The 9,935-nt window shown below is 38.5% G+C and overlaps 1 long non-coding RNA gene across 1 annotated transcript in view; it reads right to left on the bottom strand.

Moving 5' to 3' along the window:
* The window catches only part of LOC102009517, a 40,021-nt gene continuing 30,086 nt past the window's right edge, over nucleotides 1–9,935 (bottom strand). The window contains exons 2-3 of the long non-coding RNA XR_260953.1: nucleotides 519–690; nucleotides 1–284 (exon numbers count right to left, since the gene is read on the bottom strand). This is a non-coding gene — a long non-coding RNA (uncharacterized LOC102009517). The remainder of the gene's footprint in view (nucleotides 285–518; nucleotides 691–9,935) is intronic.

Raw genomic sequence — 9,935 nt, 5'->3', positions numbered from 1 at the left:
ACTTCCTTCATAATCTGGCTGTAACTTTCAGCACCTTGACAGGGCACCAAGAACAAAGGGCAGTATAGAGGAGGGGCACACCCGCCTTTAGTAGGTGGTTCAACATCACTTTCAGCTCACTGAGGAAGTTTTCTCTCTCCAATGTGAGCTTCTTTTAGAGTTAGTCCATGTTTTTCTTGAGACTCTTGCCTTGAGATGCCTTTGAGAGCCATTCTTTTGTTTTAAAAACTTTGGTTTCTTTTCAGCTGCCTCCATCTCAGCCCAGCACACTGCCCCTGGAAGATCTCAACAAAGGAAAAAAGAATGAAGTGAAGACTAATTTCTGCCTTACTGAGCTCAGAGATCAAAGCAAATCTGAAAGGAAGGAAACCATAGAATTCATACAGATCCACACTCTCCACAGCATATTTCAGAAGCGAGGAAAAAGGCCCTGTGCCTCTGAATGACAGAAAACCGCAACTCCCACTTATTCTTTTCACATCACAGAATGTGCATTTCACAGAAGGAAAGGCTTCTACCTTTCTGAGGAAGGTCTTCTTGTGGGATCTGCCGGAGGCACTGCAGGAATCTGCCCATTCCTGGGAGTTGAGTTTGCCCACAGCCTTCTCCTTTTTGGTGAGAGATTTATCTGCCTGCAGGGTGGATTCCTCTGCTGCTACCTGGGACTGCAGGAACCTCTGGAACATGTCCCTGCTCATAGAATCACAAAATAAAGAACACTGGCAAAATATGTAGACAAAATAAATATATCTACATCACTTCACTTCTATAGTGGCCTTCTACGAAGTGCTCAAGCTCCTCAGTGTGAGCAGAGACCCTCCATGCTCCTACTTCTCATTTCCCTCCCTCAGCAGCTCTCCCAGCACTCCTTTCCTCCACCAGTTCTAGGTTCCAGCCAGTCACAATTAAATGCAGTTGTGCAAACCTCAATCTCTGATGTTTTTATGTATTTATCTTCCAATAAGAAATGTTGTCTATACTCTGTTGCTCCTTTTTTCTGCTCTGACATTGGACCTTTTGGAAAGTTATTGAATCTGTCAGTTCACAAGTGCCAAATGTCCACAATACACCCAAATATTTCTTAAATCTATTTGGAAGAGGAAATTAAGAAGTCTAGGAAAGAGCACATCAATAACTGCGTGAGCAAGAACAGTTTGATGCATAATACTTGTACCATTGTGCTTATTACCACCACCTACAGCCCATTTCTACAGAATCATAAGTGATACTGCAGCTGCAAACATAAACACCAAATATCACCCAGGATTTGGAGGCAGATTTATTGACGTTAATGGGCACTGACTTCAAAACAATGTAAGGCCCAGATCTTTGGTACTCTAAGGCTTACATTTGCAAGTGACAAGTATAGAAGCAGAGTATTTGTGGTTATTGATTGGTTACAGCTTAGCTCATTATTACTGATTGGCCTAAAAGAAAACTACATCCTGTATGTTGCAAGTATGCAAATTCAAGCTCAGGGCAAGCCAGGAGTTATAGGAAACAAGTGTCTGAGATAATGTATGGGCTCGGGGTATGGTCAGTCAGATAAAGGGAATATGTACCCGGCGTTGGTGGAAGACAGGAAAACAAATCTGTTCAAGGAGTAGCTAGTTTCAGGAAACTTAACTCTAAAAAGTTAGCTCCATTTTCTTCTTCAATATCGCTCAATGTGCACTTGCTATTTAGTTGATTCACTCTCAGCTTGTAGACCAGTGCTCGACTCATTCCAAGTACAATGTTCATGAAGAAATTAATACTTTTTGCTCCATTCTGTCTAGATTTATGAACTCCGTGCTGTTTTTCTAGTAATGAACATTTCTAATCTTGGGAATATATAGCAAATAGAGAACAGTAAAAACTAAAATGGGATCCGGGATGTAACCCTATGGTAGAGTACGGGGCTTGCATGCAAGAAGTCTTGGTTCTTATTTCCAACTTGGGAAGGGGCCCTGAAGACTTCATGCTATTCCCCTGTTTTCTTATTACTCATAACTCTTTTTAGAGAGCTCTTGACTTTATTCTCAAGGCTTTCTGAGGCCACCCCACTCCTCACCTGAACTCTTTTCCCTGGCACTTGCCAATACTTCCTTTCAGTCTTTTCCCTTGATTTCAGATGTAGATGAGCCCTCCAGGAAGAGAACATTTCTACCGAAATGCTTTCCATTAAGGCTTCTGATGGTTCATTCTCGCAGTATTGATCAAATTCCTCTTCACTATTCAACAAGAAAGCCTTCTTCATACTCATTATTTCCCGCAAGGGTAATGTACAAAGATGTCACCAGAAAAATATCTCAGAGATGAGATGAAATCCCAGAGAACATGGTAGAAGGGTCAATCTGTCTCTCATGAGAAAAGTATCCAAGTTTAGTAAGATGTGTGATGAATGAGGAAGCAAAAATGTAACTTATTCCAAATCCTGAAAATTCTCAGTAAGACTATGGGAAACTTTCTGAACCTTCCTAATTTCAAGACTTATCTACGGTTTCTTGTAGCTGCTGTGCCCTGTGGTTTGATCTTCAATTATACACACAAGGAGCAGTACAGAGTGGACAACCATCTGAAATGAATGCCTGGTGAGAGAAACTTGGTTGCTAGGAATGGACAAATATGCACTGAAGAAGCAAACACTTCAGGGATGACTTGCAAGTACTCTGGGCAGGCTGGCAGTCCAGATGTATTTATCAGAATCCACCAGAAGTATTATGGAGGACAACTATGATGATTATTCTTCAGTCACCCAGAGAAATTTCTGCACATGTGCCTGAGATTAGGGAGGCATATACTTTTAGGGGTTATATTCTCAAAAAAGAATCCAAAGTCCTTTACCCTTGAATGACAGACAAACCATGAGTTTAACACAGTCACCTCCAGGCTTCACCCTTTTAGGGGAAGTTTATGAAATGTGTTGAATTAGACAGTAGGTCTTTCTGAAATTCCTGATTTTCATCCTTGAAGGAGCACTGCATGAAGACCACAATGGCCTCCTTCTCACAGGTCGTGTGCTTGTCCAGCAGCTCCTGGAGTGTGTCTGTGGGAAGCTGCACTCGCTGGGCCATCTGCTTGCTGTAGTAGTCAGCTGCCTTCTGCATGGCTGTTGAGTTCTCATGCTGAGCACAGCAGTCACCATTTGTTTAAACAAGGCACCGTGACACTGCAGAAGGCATTTCCATGAGATGACCACTTCTGCTTGGGGCACTCTCAGCTCTATGAGGCTCTGCTTGAATCCTAGGTAACCAGGATTTAGGGCGATGAATGGACCTCTGGGTGTGGTTGAATGTTCCTGTAAATCTCTTATCTTAGTGTCCTCATACTTGCAGGACTATGACAGGTTATGCAAACTCGAGGCTAATGGACCTTGTTTGGCAACCTTGAGACAGACACCACCTAAGAGATTAAAGTAGTTGTATGCAGAGTTGACAAGGGATTTGACCCAAAGGTGTAGGTACTAAAGGAGACATACAGAGTGAAGATCAAGATTTCTTCTGCTTTTAGTTACCTTCTGGATATCTTTAAGCCCAAGTTCAAACAAAAACATTTTTAACAAAAACAGTGTTTAACAAAAACCATTCTCTCAAGTTTTTGACTGCCTCATATGAAAACATAAACCATGCTTTTAATGGGTGTAGGGACCAGTAGTTTGTTTGGCCTCTGTCCTTATGGTAGGCTCTGACTCTGTCAGTTATGGCATTTATATTTTTGATGGTCCACAAATTCAAGAGAAAGTTTTTGACACAAAGCTCCCAAAGTCATCTCAGAAAGAAGAACAAGAATGGCGGTACCAGACAGCTCAATTTTTAAATATATTACAAAGCTACAATACCTAAAAGAGTATGGTACTGGCATAAAAAGGACCCATCAACCAATGAAAAAGTCCAAAAACAAATCCACTATTACAGTCAATCAGTCTTCCACAGGGAGTTATGAATATACTGTAGGCTTAGGATGATGTCTTCAACAAGCAGAGTTAGAAACTGGATATCTACACATCAAAAATGAAATAGCACCTCCATCTGATATAATATGTAAAAAATGGATTAAAGACTCAAATATAATACCTGATATTGTAAAACTTCTAAAAGGAAACACAAGAGTCTTTATATTGGTCCTAGCAATTTTTATATACATATGACAAAAGATGTTGTCAAAAGAACCAAAAAATGGATAACTGAGGCAATATCAAATGAACAGCTACTGCTCAGCTAAGTATATATTCCACAGAGTGAAAAGCAGTCTATGGAATACTAGAAAATATCTATAAAGCATATGTCAGATAAGGAGCTAAATTATAAAGAATTGGACAAGAAATCCAAAAATGTTAGCAAGTTTTTGCATTTAATAAAAGGACTGCTTGCTCTGCAGAGGGAATGTAGGCTATTTAAAAATAGGAAAAATATGCTCTGCAAAGTACAAAGCAAGCCACTGAAAGGTACAGTGGCCATGAGGTTAATGGTCTCCATTTTTTGTATCTTCTCTTCTGATGTTAGATGTAGGCTTCCCTATTTAAAAAAAAAAAAAAAAAACTGCTTGATTTTGTGGTAGAAGAATTAGAGCAAGCATTCTCTGATTGGTCCCAGTGTAGGGCTTGGGTGCATGTATGGAATTCCATGATTAACAGGTCATGATCACTTACCCATCTGGTTTACCACACCCTAATCTCCTCCTTCATATCTCTATCTTTACACTGGTGCCATACTGCTTTAACTATTATAACTTTATAATATACTTTTAAAACATACCAAAAGAGCAATTTAATATCACTGATATTCAGCAAAATATAAAGCAAAACCACATGACATATCACCTCAAATTTGTATGACTATTATTGAATAACAGTTAATTCTATACAAACCAAGTTCAAGTTCTCACAACACTGAGGAATGAAATGAACAAAATGGAGGAATTTAAGCGAGTTTTGTTGGAAATAAGGAGAAAAAACTTTCTGGTTTCTTCAGGAGGGAATCTGAAAAGTGGCATTTCTGCACAGTTCCGCAGTCCAGAACTTTTTATACACAAGCAGAGCACAGGCATTGTCAGGTATTTACTGGCCCCAGATCACGAGTGGCTCTGACAATTTAAAACAACCAGCTGGGGACTCAGCCTCCTTAACCCAGTGAGTCAGCACGTAAGGTTTAAAGGAAGCAGAACTTTTAGACTAAAACTGGTTATTTTGCATTTTAACTTCTCAAAACTCAGGAGCTAGTAGGGAGGGGCTGCAACTCCCTTCAGTAGGGAGGAGGTAGCAACCCATGTTGCCTGAGCTAGTTCAGTCTAGGTCCGAAGTCCTGGTTTACTGTCTGTTCTTATTTTAATTCTTATCAGTATGTCTAGTCATGCAACTCTCTCTCAGGCCCTTTCACTAGCTAGCTTCCTTAGTCTTCAGCTAAACAAATGAACAAGTTCCTTTACAATGTTCAAAGAGGAAAAAAGTTAAATGCTGGCAAAGGTGTGAAGAAATTGGAACCTTTTATTTTTCTTTTTTGTTTTTCAATTTTTTGGTGCTGAGGGCTGAAACCAGGGCCTCACACTTGCTACACAAGCATTGTACCACTGAACTAAATCCCCAGTCCCTGAAGCTTTTATATTCCATAAAAGAATACATTGTATAAAATAGCAAGCCTGCTACAGAAAACAGAGCAAAGATTTGTCAAAAACTTACAAATATAAGTATCATGTGATTCAGCAATACTATTTCTGAGTATGGACCAAAAAGAATTGAAATTAGGATACTGAAGGGATTTTTGCACTCTCATAGCCATTGTAACATTACTCACAATAGCCAAAATATGGAAATAACACAAATATCCATGAGTAGATAAAGAAAATATGGTATGTGTAGATATATTACACAGTGTGGTAGCACATTATTTATTTATTTATTTATTTATTTATTTTCTTTCTTTTTCTTTCTCTTTTTTTTTTTTTTTTTTTTTTTTTTTTTTTTTTTTTTTTTTTTTTTTTTTTTTTTTTTTTTTGTCTTTTTGAGACGGGGTCTTGCTATGCAGTTCAGGCTGGGCTTGAGTGCATTTTGTAGCCCAGGATGGTCTTGAAATCACAATGATCCTGCCTCAGCCTCCCAAGTGCTGGGATTACAGGCGTGCGCCACCATGCCCAGCGGTGGAACATTATTTAGTCTGAGGCAAGAAGAATGTATGGAAGAATCAGGACAACACTATGCCAAGTAAATGAAGGGAAGCACAAAATGACAAATACAGCCTGGTCTCACTGACACATGCCCTCTGAAGGAGTCAAACTCAGAAGCACAAAACTGAATGTTTTGTTCAGGTTGCCAGAGGCTTTGGCAAGTGGGAAATCAGAAGTTGTACAGCAGTGATAAAGTTTCAGTTACACAAGAGGAACAAGTTCCAGAAATATGCTATATAATATAATGACTATAGTTCACACTGTTGTATTTTACACTGAAATATCTGGGGTTTTTATAGGAAATTAACAATGGTTGTTACATTACATATTGTTATCTTCAGTGAAGCTGCTCATACTACCAGATGTAAGAATGCAAGATTGATATTTGTTAAGGCAGATTTCATATTTAATGGTGTTATAAAACAAACAAAAATAATCACAGCAAAAGGTGCCAAAAGAAAACTTCTGAAGATGGTAGATGTCTATGTCTTGATTTTGGTGACTAAAGCTATTGCTAAAGAAGAAATAAATAATCCTACTGACAATTAGGAAAATATGGCAGAATTGAACATTGAAATAGACCTACAATTTGCAAAACTGTAGCATTATTCACAAAACAGATCAAGTGTACTCAATCATAATGTGCAAAAGAAACTCAGCTCAGATGCTCCTTACACCAATTTATTTGCCCATTTTCTAAAAGAAACCACAGATCTACTGACCTAACAATAATTCACCAAGGACCCCCAGTTCTAAAGGTAAAACTACTGCTTGTGTCAGCTGCTTATCTAGTTTACAAATTCTGACCAATTTTTTATTGTATAGCCTGCTTCTGAAAGTGGCTCGCAAACTACAAGTTGACAGGTTCTGGGGTTCTCCCTTCTCCCTCTGGAGTTAGATTCCAGGTTCTTTCCATCTCAAAGAATTGAATAAACAGGCCAAAAAAAATGGGGGCCCAAGTTCATTTATGAAAGTAAAAGTGTGAGTCAGGGAGTAACTAGCTCTGCAGAGAAAGCTTGGGCTGAGCAGAAAAGGAAAAAGCAAGATAAAAGAACACCATGGGAAGCAGGGTGGGCTGCCATGGGAAAAAGATTATTTATTTCTTTATGCTGTCTGAATTTTGAGAGAACCTGAGACAACTTCTATACACAGGTCCTAAGAAGCAATGCTAGGATCCCACACCTCAGGCTGATGTCAGGTCTAGGCCATCCTATTGAAAACCTGCCCAAATTCTTGTGAGAACTTTGAGAACTGTTCTGTGCACATGTTCCAGGACCTCTGTAATTAATAGGCCTACTTCCCCTGCCAGTTTTGTATGCCCTAATCTGCTGTAAAAAGTTAACCCTCCAGGTGTAATAGGGTAGGGGGCAAAAGATGTCCTGCACCATACTTTTTAAATGAAAATATGTATTTAACATAACGGTAGGCAGTAGCTGCACTGGGGAAATATAGGAAGCAATCTTTGTGTTTCCCTCTCAGGTAGATGAATGCCAAGGTGTATGCATGTGTGTCAAAGTAGCAACAGGTGAGTTTTACCCATGCTATGTGCTGTATTACATTTTTGTGTATTTATAATTTATTTTATGAAATGTTTTCTTTTGATTTATCTTGTAGAATTAGCCTAATTCTATACAATGTTGCACAAAAATCTACTTTTACAACGTTAAAAGGAGGTTGAAAGTGAGTCATCAGGTGATTCAGCTACCAATGATGGCTTGGATCATGTAAGCCAAAGAAGTTGTGACAATGATACTGAGCAAGATAGGTCAGATAGAGAAGTACAGATGGAAGACACTGATTCAGGTGAAAAATTCAGTACTGTTATAAATATGACTAGTAAAACTGCTATAACATGATCCAGTATACCTGAAGGATCAAACAGTAGAAGCAGGTCACAAAATCTTATGAGGATATCTGGGAAGATGCCAGAGTGGTGAGCTGCAGAGTAAGAGCCTCTCTGAGATTTAGTGTCCAGACAGTGGAAGATAGCAACATGCAGAAGAGAAGGAGGGAAGTGGGTCCCTGGGAACCAGGAAGGATCTGAGTGAGAACTGAAGCCCATAGGAAGAGAAAACAAAGACACTCAATGAAGGTAAAGGAGGTAGCAAGGTTTCTCCTTGAGCCTGAACTCACTATGTGGGAAGGGTGGCTAGAACCTGCACAGCCACAGTGAATACTAGCCACCCCAGAGGCCTCCACGGGGAGACGCATGAACAGAACACAGCAGTGGATGCAGCAGTCTTCTGTGGCTGGTGAGTTAGAGAAATGTACAGCATAATCTTTGGATATCAGGAAGACATAACCTTGGTCTCCTACAATGCAAAGAGAAACAAAGTAGTATTGATACTGCCAACCTTATACCTCGATGATAAGACTGACAGTAAAGCCCAGCGTGGTAGCACATGCCTATAATCCCAGCAATTGGGAGGTTAAGGGAAGAGGATCCTGTAAGCTCCGTGTCAGCCTGTGCTACATGCTGAGTGCAAGGCTACCCTGGACTATATAGTGAGACCCTGTCTCAAAAAAAAACAATAGAAAAGATCAATAGTGAGTTCTCAACACAAACAAAGCCAGAAATGGTCACATTTTACAACAAGATGATGCTAACAAGTTATGCAGCAATTATGACACCAAGTGAACCACGAAGTGTTGGCCAATGGTTGCATCTTATTCAATCCTACACGTCAGGCTTACATAATTTCATAGTTTACAAAAAATAATAAGAACAAAATATCATGGAGAAATTTTCATAGAGGATTGGGACTGAAATTGATTAAATGATCATTTTAGAACGTGAGAATAACAATATGTATCTGCCCCCCAAAATTTGTAAAACAATTCAGGAGCAGATCAGTGACCAGACAGATGAAACTTCACAAGAACTTCGGAATAAAACAAGACCAGAAAGACATAAAAAAAAGGCAGTAAAACAAAACACATGTCTATCAGTGTGATACTTGTGTATTAAATATGTGGTTTTCATGTGCAAAAACTTCCTTAGGTGTGATAATTGAAGTAAAGATTATTTTTGTGGTACAGTTTTATTTGTATTTTCATTGTAGTTCACATAGGCATCTGTTTCTGTTGGTTTGTTTTTTTAGATTTATTAAGCAAACAATCAGTTGATGTTGAAAATGTTGATGTTTATTCTAAGCACTCGGTATATATTGGGTATTTTATTTTATTTCTATTTCATTTTCCTGCTAAGTGCACATCATACATTATAATAGGAAGTGCCTGACAAAAGAGGAAGATGAGAGAGGGGACAAGTACAGCCTGTCACACAAAAAGGAAAGGTAAGCACACGTGCTGTCAGTGTAAGCGGGACTCGTGTGTGGAACATGCTGTTGTCATGTGTGAAGACCCCTTAGGTGTAATAACTGAAGCAAAGATTATTTCACGGTAAAGTTTTGTTTGTATTCTCATTGTAGTTCACATAGGAATTTATTTCTGTCCTTTTTTAGGTTTTGTAAGCAAGTAAACAGTTGATGCTGAAAATGTTGATATTTACATTAAACACTCATTACATATTAAAAATTAATATTTTATTGATATTTTATTTTCCTGCTAAGTATACATTATTTAATATAATAAACTCATAAAATTAAAATTAATAGTTCATCAATGGAAATACTCCTAAAAAGTAAATATGACTTCTACCCCTGTAATGCATTACTTAAAAAAATTTACTGTGATGCCCCAGTAAAAAATTTAGCTTTTTCCTCAATAAATTTTTGTTAGTGAGTGTTTAGAAACCATTTTAAATATTTAAAAAATTATAATATAACTTCAAA

This window comes from Chinchilla lanigera, unplaced genomic scaffold, assembly GCF_000276665.1.
Source record: "Chinchilla lanigera isolate Chin_1 unplaced genomic scaffold, ChiLan1.0 scaffold00022, whole genome shotgun sequence".
NCBI classification, from domain to species: domain Eukaryota; kingdom Metazoa; phylum Chordata; class Mammalia; order Rodentia; family Chinchillidae; genus Chinchilla; species Chinchilla lanigera.
Note: the sequence above shows the minus strand (reverse complement) of the source record. Positions and strands in the feature narration are given on the sequence as shown.